We start from the raw sequence: 13,808 nt of genomic DNA, 5'->3' as shown, positions 1-13,808 counted from the left end.
AAGTGACAGGACAAGAGGGAATGGCCTCAAGTTGCATAAGAGAGGTTTAGATTGGATATTATAATTCCTTCACTGAAAGGGTAGTTCAGCCATTGGAACAGGCTGCCCAGGGAAGTGGTGGGATCACCGTCCCTGGAAGTGTTCAAACAATGGGTTCGTGTGGTGCCTGGGGATATACTTTAATGGTGAACATGGAGTTGGTGGGTTAAAGGTTGGACTCAATGACCTTTTTCAATGGTAATGATTCTATGATCTTAGGAAAAATAGTGAAAACTCAGTGTTTTGCTTGTTTATTTGATAACACTGCAAATGGAGCAACAGCTGAAGTCCAGTTCACCACCTCAGACTGCATTAAAAGTGCTGTACCATCACACCATTTAATGATGTCTTTTATGGCCACAATAAGATATTTAAAATGAGAGACTTAAACTTTCACGTTTCTTAATTAAAGAGATTTTCTAAACTAGTTGTAACCTGCATTTGGCCTTATGATGCCTCCCAGAATAACAATGATCTACCAGTTAATATGTAAGGCTCACGACTGATTGTTGCTCCTCTTCTTCTGCATATTAAGTAGTGTTCATTAATTAATATTCAGCTTGCTTGCTTCTTGCACACAGGACATCATCTTTGCACTGGGTTCCCAGTAGACAAAAGAATAATTGTAGTTTAAACGAAAAGCTTTAGAGATCCCTTTGAGTGGGGTGTTAAGATTACAAACATGAAAAAGAGTTCAGGGGCTAAAGAAATCTAAGATTTTCGTTTTTATATATAGCAACAAAAATGTGGCTCTAACTGGTTTGGTTTGGAAAGTCAGGCTATCTATTATTTGTGTGAATGTCCTAAATATATTCTCTATACAAAATAGAAACTGCAACCAACTGGTTGAAATTTACTCTATCAGGTAAATCAGCCTATCTACATTCCTACTGTTTTTTCCAGAAGACACTATATTTTTAGAACTGGTTTTGAAATAGAGATCTTATTTTATTTTGTCACTTAGTTGATATGCACTTGTATATAAGACCTGGTTAATCTGGTTTCCAGTTTGCACTGATCTAAGGTCTAAGTTTTCAAGTCAAATCTGTTTCTTGTTGAGCTGAAGAACAAAATGTTGTACACAATCACTTTTGTGGCTTTCAACTAGTCTCTTTGCCAAGACTATCAGATGGCAAAAGCTGTTTAGTTTGACAACTGTGCAGAAATTCTGAAAAACAAAAACGCAGCAGCTCATCCCAGTCCTCACTCCTCTGATAGTTAATACTGAGTGCAAGCATGCCTTATTTTGGAAACACTGATTCTACAGTAATTTATTTAATTAATTTTATTAATTTCTACAGAAATTACAATATTAACCTACTCCAATACCGAAAGCAAAAGTTATAAATAGATCTGATTTGTGTGTGTGAGAGAAATTACCCCACAAAACACACACTGCATTCAAACATCTCGAACAATTAGAGAATTTACAGCCACATTTCTGCACTGTGGTCTGACCCTATTTGCAGTCTCTTATAAAAGCAAATAAAAATACATACATTATGAAATTTGCCCCACCAGAAGCTTAAAGTTATCTCTACAGTCACAAAGGAGGTCTGTTTTGCAGCTGCATGTTATTTTCCTTATTTTTGAAGTACCTCCCTCTCAGAGGACCAGAATTTTTTTTGTATTTGCTCACTTTTTAAAAATTTTTTTCTTTCCCCACATTTTTTAAACAGTAAATCTCCCTTTGGGACATGTCACTTGAAGCTTGTGTTTGTCATGCTCCTAGTGCGGGGAAAAAACACACACTAAATTCAATCTTTAAATTAAGCTGTAACCAAGCTTGTATATTCATTAGAGGAGAAAAATTCTCTTCTGAGAAGTTCAAATTGTTTATTGATTTTCATTTCTGTGTTCAAGTGAAGCTTGAGTAAGTCTGTCTCACTGCAGTCCCTCTGGGACAACACTGCCAACAAGTGCATCACATTTCAACCCAAGTGAGCAGTCAGCAACAAAAATCTGAGAATTCCTTTAAAACTGTATTAATAAATAGTTAGAGGGTGAGATTTCCAGTTCAATATAGCTGATTCTTTTGCAAAAGGAATAGCAGACTTGAATTGCAGGCTGTAAATGACAATCTTCTTGAAATGCCCAAAACTTAAAAGTCAGGTGAGTGGCAAGTGCAATTAATGCTGTGCTGTTCGGGGGAGTGGGAGGAGGGGGCAGCTCTGCTACATTTTTCTTAAAATCGTGTAATGTCACATTGACACAATTTTGTCCAGCTGTAATCACTTCGGGAGCATCTCAGCAAGGAGAAAAATACACATAAGAGTAGTTACAATACTTGATATCTCTCTTTTCAGTCTCTTCTTAAGAACACGTTTCAGCAAACAAAGATCTTAGGAAAGCATAGAAATACTGCTTACACAAACCCAGAGCCTGCCTTGGAGGTGGGTGCACTGAGTGGCTGAGCCTTAGTTTTTATGGTACTAATATCTCCTACAAACCATTTAAATATCACACTGTCTAGTAAAAAGTAGGATGAGCTACTTCCTTTCAGTTTCTCAGTGTTAATTTCAATTTCACAAAAATCTAATTAAATGAATTTCAGTTTATTAAAGACGGCTGATTTTCACCAGGATGCAATTTTTTTACCCTTTCTTTTCCAAGTTCCTAAGTGGGTAAGAAGAGCTTTTTTAAAAAACAAAACACATTTGTATGTTCTGGTCTTGTCACTAGTTAGGAACATTTTGTGTCAGCAATGTGCAGTAAGACTGTGGAAGATAATTCCAGCTTCTCATCATAAAGATAAGCAGGGAAGCAGCATTTTGTGACAAACAGAGAAACATTAATTCAAGATCATAGAGGATCCCTTTACTTTCTTTGACTAGTCTTAGGTCAAACTGAAAATATTCCTGTGAGAAATTACCAGCTGTGTTCTTCAATAATCCAGAAATTAGTAGAGGATGTAAAAAAAGTTAAAAAGGGGCACAAATAAGCACAGTCTGTGTCTCTGTTGCACTGCCTTGTATTTTGTGCAGGAGAGAAGGGCAATAATGGCTGAAATGCCTTTTTGAGTAAGATTTGTAGGTGTCAGTGGGCATTTTTTTCATCAGTCTTGTGGACAGCCACTGGTACCATAGCAAATGGGTTGGCCCAGAGGAAATTACGAGGTTGCATTTCAAAATATGGATGGTGTGTTCGAATTGTCATAATTTCAGAGCATTCTGTGGGGTATTTTTCCTCCTGAGATATCCATGTTGCATGTGGAGTGTGAGGGTTTGAAATATTCATTTCAAATGCCTGTTGATTAAAATATAATGGTGAGGTCATCTATTTCTGAAAGTTCTATTTTGGACAAGATTTATTCAAGAAAAATTAAGTAGGGTTCTAAAACTTGCTCTGAAGATTAATTTTTTTGGTTTAAGAGCAGGACTCTGAAAATGCTTGTGATGCTTTTTAATTACTAGATTATTTTAAATACCAAGTGATGGCTTTTAATTCCATTTAATTTTTTTCAGCCAAATTATTCAGGCACTATTCAAACCGCTCAACTCCCCACTGTTAATGTGTAGGCCAGAAGAAAAAGCACTTGGGCTGTTAGTACTGACCAACTGCTGCAGACCCCATCCCATGGACACAATCTCTAAACTGAAGAAGATCGACTCCTCCCCATTATTCCACTCCTCCCTTCTGCCTCAGCAGACAGATTCTGGCTGCCCACTGGCTTCAGGTTCCATCTAGGTCCAAGAAGGTTACTTCATCTTCTGTCTTTTGTTTCTTACTGACCCTGTGTTTCATCATTCTTTTGCATGGCTCTTATCATGGATTAAGATGAGGAAAATCCACGTGGACATCCCTGCTCTCATTGTCTGGTGGTGCAACATCTGCAGATCGCTGTGCTGGAGCTTCTCTCCCTTCCATCTTTGGAGCTGTCCTATTATATAAATATATCACTGAAACTAGATACATGTGCACAGAAATGTTTCTTGGAACAGACTGTTGAAAATGTGTCTCCTACTTCAGTGTTTGTCTGTTGGAATATTTGTTGCAATGAAGAGTTGCATGTATAGGAGACATCAGCTGGGCTAATAGTTTGGTGGTTATGGCTTCCAACCAGTTCAACAAAGGGACCTCAGCTGTGCCTTGAATGTTCCAGAAAATGCTCCGAACTGTGGGCAGCTCTGAAATAGCAAAGCTACAGACAAAGGAGCTGAAGGGGACAAAAAGGGATGTTCAATCCCGAGTTAGCCATTCAGGAGCTTTAAAATTTTTCTAGGTAAAATGTCAGCTATAATGTTTATAGACAACCATAAACACTTCTGATAGTGTCAGCATCTCACTTTCCAGCTCAAAACAGACAAAATTTTGCTGGAAAATTTCCAGAATACTGTTGTTCAGTGTCACAGTGACAGACTGATGAAATGAATCTGCAAATCCAAAAGTGAAGGGAAGCTAGAATTGAAATGAGACTTTGCACATGTCCTCTATCTAGCAGGCAAAATAAAAAATGTCACTGAGAAAATGATGATTGCTAAATCTCATTGGCAACTTCATTGCTTTATGATTTATTAGGTTCTATATTTCTTTGCTCCTTTACAATTCTCCTTTAATTTTTTCACTTGTTCCAGACTTTTTTGGTCTGTTGTTGGATCTGTTTGTTGATTTGCTGTAAATGTTGATGTCTAAATTTTACAGACTGTTATATAAACAAAGACTCCAATGACACTGCTTGCTTGTATGCAGTTTTCATAGGGGTTTTGGAAGTCTGTGCACAATTATGCAGTATAACAACATAATAGTTCATTAAGCCTGAGATCTCCTAAAGACACAGAAATCACCAAAGGTTTTTAGAGAACTATGAGCTGCAAAGAATGCTTGCCCCCACTCCCCTCCAAAAAAAAGAAGTGTTCATGGCATTTTGGACTCTCTTGGTTAGCTGCATACCAGAAGTAGTCTGCCAAGCTGGCATAGAGCTGAAGGAAAATTTAGAATTTCCAGAAATGGCAGGGTGGTTTGAAAGGTGAATGTTCAAAGAGGGTTAATTCAATGTAAGAGGTAATATAACCTTCCACTTCTTAGAGGGATTTCTTCAACCACACATAGTGTCGAATTGCTTTTCTTTATATAAATGAAGACATTTGGAGAAGAAGATGCTTCTTTTTTTCCCCTAGCCCTACAGAGAAAAAACTCTGTATCTGTCTACTTTGAGCAATGGTTTGGGTCCCTCCAGACCATCACACTCTGAGGTGGAGCTTGGTGAAAGCACTGTCCTTCTCACAGGCCTCTGTCTCCTGTTCTTCCCTTAACAGCAGCTGGCTGCCATTAGCTGGATGCTTCCAAACACCTCTGAAGTCCTACAGCATCTGGTCCTTGGGCCACATGCCATAAATGCTAATTTGTGCTGGAGAGAGCCCGAAATCCAATTATTACTGCTTAAGGACAGATTTTTTTTTTTTTTCCCCTCTGCCAGTGCCATTTCTTCCTTATGCTATGCCTTTTGGCCACAGAGGACTAAATCACTCTGAGTAACCTAGATGTGCAAGACAGTTGAAGCTTCACCCCGTAGCACTTCATTATGAGCCACCTACTCAACTAGCTGTATGACCAGTGACCAAGAAAAAGGGCATCTGGGATCTTCTGTTGAATTGTTTGTTTAAAAAAATAGTATCTCTGTCCTGTTGTTTCATTTTGTCCTGGTTTTAATGAGTTTTATTTATTTATTTATTTAATGTAACTTGAAGTTTGCATTTTTGTGTTGAAGGGAAACTTTTGCGTGACTGTGTCTTCTCCAGGATAGTAATCGTTCCTTTCATGAGGCCTTATTGAAGGGCAGGGAACAAAAAGCAGTAAGGAGAAGGATTCTGCTAAAAAGCCTTCTCTGTGTTTCAGTAAATTGTTTCCAGGTCCTCTGTTTCACAGAACATCAGCTGACTTCTCTTTTTTATCAGCTATGACATTTTTTTCAAGCCTTTCACATGCAGATTTTTTTTGTGGGGTTCTGGAGGGAAAGTAATTTTATTTTCTCAGAGTATTTTTTTTCTTCTCTAAAACTTCTATTCCTTTAAATGTATTGTCAGCTGTCCTAGAAAAGTGTTGTGCTTATCTTTACCCATCCTCCTCATCAGCCTTGAATGTGTATGTGATGGTGGTACTATCAATGCACAATTTTTGTTTGGTGAAAAACACTGCACAATTCCCCATCTGCTGTTTCATGTGTGAGGGCTTACTTGTCATCAAAGAGATTCAATTTTTTTCAAAAATCAAGAGTCTACCAGCCAAAAATTAATTCCATCACACACTGAAAACTCTTGGACCTTTTACCAGTTAATTTCCATAAAGGTTCCCTGAATAACACCCTGAGAGGGGACAGGAATCAGTGTGTACTATCTTGGATATTAAGGGAGATACTGAATGTATAGTTCCATCTAGCCAAATTCTGCCAGGCAACTGTCTCAGAAGGAACTTTAAAAAGAAAAAATTCTCAGAATTAAAATCACTTTAGATTAGGTGAAACAGGCAAGGACATAAATTTTTTGTTTCACAAGGAAGCCCGTTTAGTTGCCTGGTGTCAGAGGCTTCTAATTACTCTGGATCTAAGTTTTCCCCTCTTTCAATCAGCCCCTACATGCCTCCTTCGAATAGAAAAAAAGTCTGTCATGTGTTTTTACAGGGAGCATGTTAATCTGAGCACTGACCTTCACTGCCTTGTCGTGGCTATGCTCAAAGCTGACTTTGTGGGAAGCGTTTTCATCGCCCATGTCAAAAACCTTCAATAATTAAAGTTACTATCACATATGTACATTTTTTCCTTTTCTTGTAATAAAAGAAGTCTCCTCTAGAGCAAACAAAGAGAGAAAAAATTAATTGATCTGACACTTGAGCTGAGAAGACATACTTTTAAAGAATACTGCTTAAAGGACAAGGAAGTTTGGAGTCTCGAAAAATTAAAATGAGAATTTGGCCAAGCAAATGAAGGCATCTTCTTTCAATATACTACTTCATGTAAACATGCAAAGTCTTTCTAAATGTCTTTTAATGATGGACCTTATTTCTGAGCTTTAGAAAAGCAGCATGATTAAGCTCAGAGTATGTTTTTTCTGTTACAAAGGCAAGGAAAAAATCACGACTATGTAATTTTATTCCGGATGCATAAGATATAAAGAATTTTATTTCCACTTCAGCCTGCACACACTTGCTCTGTTTTCTGTAAGTCTTCAGTAGGCTTGGATGTTATACAGGGAACTCATTTGCATCTTCAAAGTTAGATTGGCAGTTACCAATACTTACAGCTCTTCTATAAAAGCAACCACTATTTTGTCTAAGGATATTTTATGAACATGGGAGAATATATTCCAATAAATCAATAAACACTTTAGAAAATGCAGGTCAAGAGGTGGAAAAAAGAGGGGGCAGGGTGAGGGACAAAAACAAAAGCACCCTCTTCTTTGGCAATGGATTGATAATTAATGAAAGAATTAAAGCCTTGCTATTGAAGCATTTGAATATTCATTTTGAGCCATTTATGACAGCAATTCTCCTTCTGCAAATGGAGGCCCTAAGATACAGAATCTGAGATAATATGTGCGATCTATGTACCAGCCCTGTTGTTCTATCAATCATTCTTATGCAGAAGATATTTATATTCTTATTTCATCTATTTGAAGTCCTTCATGTCCAGCTGTCAGTAGAGGGTATGTCCAGGCCCCCAAAACTTTTTATAAAGACTTAAAGAATAAGTCAACAATATTTTACTACTTTTTTAATCTAAACTTGTACATTTTTGATACCATAAACTCCCTTTAAAAAAAACGAGATTTCTTGTCAGTAAGAAGCTACAAGTCTTTAACAGAGTATTCATCATAGCCTGTCTTTATCTTTGCCCACAAGTTCCTTTGCAAGCAATGAACAAGCCTTCTAAGAAACAACGTAACAATAGTGAACGTTGTCTTTGATTATATAAATAAATAAAACAAGGCAGACATTTGAAACAAAATCACTCCATCAGTTTGTGGCATTCCCATAAAAGGGAGAGAAGAGAAGACAAACATTTATAGGAAGGGAAGTTTTCTCCCCATGTAATGGCCACAATAAATTTGTGCGGTGAGGAAAAATAAACGTGAGGAGAAGACATGCTCACCTGATGTTGAAGGAAAGCCTTTCCTGCTTAATACATTGGAGAAATTGTTCAAGAGCTGCTCATCCATGTTAGAAATTATTACCCCTGTAACCCTGCCAAGGACAGTGAGACCTATTGTAGTTGACTGAATAAGTACTGGTCGTACAAGTTAAAGTGCCACAGGGGCAGCTGTAATTTATACACCCAATTTTTTTAACACATCCAAAAGTTTTCTTTTTTTTTAAAGAAACAGGCCAGAATCTTGGACAACATAAAGTGGTACAGCTAATTAAAGAAAATTGCTCCATTTCAGGTTTTCTGAGCTGTGTCTCTTGTCTACAATGTATCACTGTCAATTTGCACATGTTGGTCACTTTTAGCTCTGCCTGAGATCTTGTGTGCTTCTGTTTGTCAGTTGTAACAATCGTGGCAGAGGTTTGTTTAATTTTGATTAAGACTGGATTAAAAAAGTGCTAGTCTAAACTTACATGAAAAGCTGGAATGCACAGGAGGGTCACCAAGGGCAGGACAGAGACCTTAGTCTGTGCAGGATTTATTGTGAGTGGACGAGCTTTATGCCAATCACCATCGTTATCAGGAGCTGTATTGCAGGTCAGCAACCAACTTAGAAAGGAGATTGACCATATGGACGTAAACCTAATGGATTTGTATTTTAATAAACAGAACATGCTGATGTAAAATAAAAGAGACATGATAAAGTATCTGATGCCAGCTAACTGGTTTGTTGGACTCAGAAAAAAAAAAAAAAGAGAAAAAAAAAAAAATGCATGTTAGGGTGCAGAGGACGGTAAGGAAATTCTGGCTTAAAGAGTGCCAAGCCAAAGCCCAGCATATCAGGTCCCTATCAGCACATTCACACAAGCTGGGAGGGAGGGCTGTGCCCAGTAATGATGGGTCTCAGGACTGTGAGTGACTGCTTTTGCCTGCTCTCTACAAGGAGGCTGTCTCTGACCATCTGATCCTTAAGTTAGTCCTGGTCCTGAAAGCCTTCAGATTGAGCAAACAGTGCCAGAGTCTTTCTGCTACTCACCTCTGCACTCTGGGGGCCAGCACCTAACCCTGTATTATGAATTATCTGCATTATAGCAGCAACGACAGTTTAAATTATCCCTGCTCCCAACTGCTTTCCCCCTTGCCTAAAAGTCTCTCTGTCTCACTATCCAATTGGGGTTTGTGCTCACATTGTAAACCAGGTCAAGAAAAAGATACATTTTCAAAAAAATGTCTTTTAATTTGTTTAATCATTGTTTCCACAGAGTTCAGATAAGAAGGCAGTAAGTAAGTGATGCAAGAGGACTAAAAGATCTCTTCATCACAAAAGAAAGTTTAGTCTGGATCCCGAATTAAGATTTTGTGGCCTGGACTTGCTTGTAACAATTTGTGTGCCTCTTGGTGTCTGCTGTAGAGCAGATACAGAACACCATCTGGAAACTCAGAGAAAGGTAGGGGATATGTTGAGGCATGTTGAACAATCAGAGGAATTAGAATGGAGGGGGGGGGAAATCAATTATTTGAGAGTTTCCCAGTAGAAAGGACCTCATAGGTGAGATATTAGAAACAGATTCTTCACCCAGAGAGTGGCTGAGGACAGGAACAGGCTCCTTAGGGCAGTGGTCACAGCACCAGGCAGCCTGACAGAGTTCAAGCAGTGTTTGGACACTCAGGCACACAGTGTGACTCTCGGAGTGTCCTGTGCACAGCCAGGAGCTGGACTTTCATGATCCTTGTGGGTGCCCTCCAACTCAGCTTTTTCTGTGATTGTGGGATTCGGTTTATATTCATTCACCTTTTAGGTAAACTCCTGTACATCAAGCCATGGGACTTGCATGTAAATGTTGATAGCCTTCTACCTGGTGCCCCAGCTACCAGGATAAAGCCAAGCACCAGCCTTGGCTCCTGCAACTGAGGCAGAAGTGAACAAGTACCTACCACCTGCAGCTACTCCAGACTGGGGGAGTAAGGATTGGTCTGTCACAGATGTGAGAGGGATGCAAGGAGCTAATACAGTCAAGAGAGAGATTTCTTTCTCCTTCATTTTCTGAAGGTTAGAGGTGGAAATATTTTGCACTTTGCACTGCGCCCTTTGGTCATCCCTTCCTTAACTTATTTATTTTCTTTTCCTTTTCTTTAAGTATGGTCTCTAAAGACTGCAGCAGAAAAGGGGTGCTTCTGCTCTCCTAATCAGCAATTCCTTTGCTGTAGTAGAAAATGTTAATACACAAAAGATCAATTCCATAAAGAAACTGGGGACACACAGTTTAGTCCCCATACTTTTCCAATCAAATAAATGTGAGTGCATCCACTTATCTAGTCAGCCAAACACAGAAAGTTTCCAGAACCTATATAACTGGTAGTAATGACAAAAAGGTTTCACATTATCTACCTCATCCACATTTCCTCAGAGATCAATATAGCTGAGCACATCTTCTGCATACTTCCATAAGGAGACAAATATAAAACTTTGTTGCATCAAATGTGTTTAGAAACCAGTTTTTAAATTGAAAATAAGGGGGGGAAATCTGAAAGAATATCAATACCATGTTAGAATTACATTATTTGAAACAAGGATGAATGGGATAACACAAAGTCAAAAGGATTTGCTCAGCAACTTTCCAGTGGTGATAAATGATCTTTGTTAAAACATGGTTGGTACAATGCATTTTACTAACATGTAAAGTGTTTCAGTTTGCTCATTTGAAAATGTCACAATGATGAAATTCCTCAAATGGCTTTGCAGTGAGGGGAGCAGATATTAAAACCTTATATCTGATTTATTTTGCTAATTTCAGGCAAGTTCTAGCCTCTTGAAGAGCCATCATTATTTGGCAAATTTGGGCTTTCACTGGTTTGCAGTAAGCACAGTAAGATTGCTGCATGTATCCCGCAAAGTGGTTTGGTGGACGTTTAGGATTGGAACTTCTACAATCTCTATTTAGAAGCCCTTTTTCACCTCAGGCAAAATACTTAGTGGGGGAGGAACAGACCTCAGGACTACAAAGAGGCTTGGAGGCCTCAGGTGCCATTCACCCCTCTGGAAATGTCTCTCTTGTTTCCTGAGTCTTAGTTCTCCCCTCTGCATGCAGGGATAGCAGCCCATCCCTGCTGTACAAGGGTTCTGTGAGCTAATTAACACCCGTGATTCATTCTAGTACCACTGCAGATGATTTTTTATTTTCTGTGTGGTCCTGTGTGCTTTCATATCCATGAAATGATACTTGTTTCTCTCTTCTTCTGTCCCATATTTGATATGATTCTTGGGCGTGTGTTCATTGACTGGTTTCAAGGCCATTACAATAACCTTGATTTGTGTTACGGAGCATCAAGCCCATGTGAGGCAGTGGGTCCAGGTGGATGCCATGTCTGCACGACCTGGGTTCATCTACTACACCCTCCATTACACACAGTTCAGTTCTGGTTTGGCCAAGCAGATACAAAAGTATGTAGGACAGCCAAAAATGCCTGGCCCGCAGAGAGTCACCAAAACTATGCCATGACCTGTGCTGGTTTTCTCATGATTAAGCATATGAATTTTCCCCATTGAAAAACCTTCAATCATTCTTCACAGCTTTCCAAAACAGTGTGAGAATTTCCAAGGGCCTGCACTGTTCAAAGCAAAGCAAGCAACAGGCCCCACACCATCACTTTTCTGTAGGAATCCTGGACGGCTCACGGGTATCTGAGAGAGGTCATTTAGATATTAGTGCTCAGGCAGGCAACACCTCGATCCTATGACTTCTCTAACCAAACCCGCATTCAAAGCCAGGGCAGCACCCAAGTCACTCTGCAGGATCCTACCTCTGTGCTCCACAGGCTACTGGCAAACCTTCACAGTTCTCTCATGTGCTAGCGCTAATTTTGTTCATGGACTTGCACTTAGACATCCAGTTTTGGAGCTGCATTGTGAAGAGGGATGTCTAAATGTACCTTATGGTTGGATTAGGAATAGTAATTTTTAACTTAAAGCTATATTTTTAATCCACTATTTTAGCAGCCAGCCTTTAAATCCCCACACCCTCATGTCACCCCTATGCCCCTGACAATCTACACAACACTGCAGTGTATGTTCTAGTGATATGGTTATCAGCCTTGTTTCTGGAAAAGGAGAGGGAGATACCTTTTCAAGAGAGCCCCACAGCAGGAACAAACAGCACTAAAGCCATGCAGCAGTAGGCTCCCAACACGTTTTTCCTTAAAACTTATTTGTATGACAAATTCACATTAGAGTAAAATAAAGTCTGGAGTTTCTCCAGGGTGCTTGAGGGAAAATTCATGAACTCCTGTTGTGTATCAACTGCCCTGACCTCTGCCATATGTAAGTGAAAAGGAAATCATAGCAGGTCTGTTTCCCATCTTGAACCTGCAACTAGCAAAGACAGATGTAAAATGAAAGTGGGACTTCTCTATAGCCTCTAAAGTAAATAAATTACTTGAAATAACAGCTGCAGCAAAATGGATCATTCAGAACGCAATGTGTCATTCTTCAAGCTACAAAATGCGTGGCCTCTTTATATTTATGGATGCCCTACTGCTTATGATAATGGAGTGATGAGGCAGAAGAGTAAAAGATTGTCCATTAACACCAGAAAGTGATTTTTTAGCTTGCTGCCTTTGTCTTCATGCCATGGTATGAAAATAACCAATAACATGATTTTTATTTGTCAATGTAAATACATGGCTTTTAAACATATTTCAGAAAGAAAGATTGGATTTATTTCCCGTGTCTTAGGAAGTTAGCTTCACTGAAGCCAAAATAAGTTTTTGGACCCATTTCTGCCCCTCTCAGTTTTATTTTTATCTTTACAGGTTAAATGTGTGTTACTACAGGAGTAATCCCATTCTAGACCATAAACAACAGAGCAGAAACTGATTCTTTATATTATTTGTACAACATCCTGCACTATTGTAATAAAAATATTTAGTGACAGTAGCACAAATTCTCAGGAACACTCATGCAGTGCAGAACTTTTACATGAAGAGATAAAAATTAAATGTGAAACTTTTTAATCAACTTTGACTTTTCAAAAAAAAAAAATCCTTCATGAAAAGTGAACATTGATTACATTCTCATTTACAATAAATGTTTGAAGCATTTTAGAACTGATAGCTATCACTGTTTTTCTGTGGCTTTTCATTTCACAGTTTGTGAATTCATAAAGAGAACTGAAAAAGTAAAGAAAAACTTGAAATACAATTTCAAATTCTCTTAATTGAACTGTATCACCTGAGCAACGTTTTTTGAGGGATTGGGGATGTCTGTTCAAGAAATCACTCCTAATTTTTAACTGTTTCCTCACAGACCAGGAGGTAGATAGGTTTAAAAATTCCCTAATAAACAGGAAAGTGGTTGTTTCCTAAGGTGTATATATGCAGTGTAAAGAAATGCAGCAAAATGTGGCCTCAGTTGACGTGAGCATACAATATATTGATTTTTACGAAGAAATCTTTTGATTCTTTTCTTTCTTTTAGGGAAATGCACTGTTAAGCTTAGTTAAAAGGGAGAGAGGCAAACCAAATCCTGAGTTGTCTTTAATGCAGCTTTCTGAAGATGGCTTTATAAAACCAGAGAGCAAAAAGCCATTTTAAAGTGATTTGCGAGAAGGGTATATACCTCTACAGAGAAATCTTGGTTTGGGTCATTTGGATTTCTCTCTTTTCCCTAGAAGCAGCTAGTCAAAACTGTCTGTAT

This window comes from Corvus hawaiiensis, chromosome 3 (assembly GCF_020740725.1).
Source record: "Corvus hawaiiensis isolate bCorHaw1 chromosome 3, bCorHaw1.pri.cur, whole genome shotgun sequence".
In the NCBI taxonomy this organism is placed as follows: domain Eukaryota; kingdom Metazoa; phylum Chordata; class Aves; order Passeriformes; family Corvidae; genus Corvus; species Corvus hawaiiensis.
Note: the sequence above shows the minus strand (reverse complement) of the source record.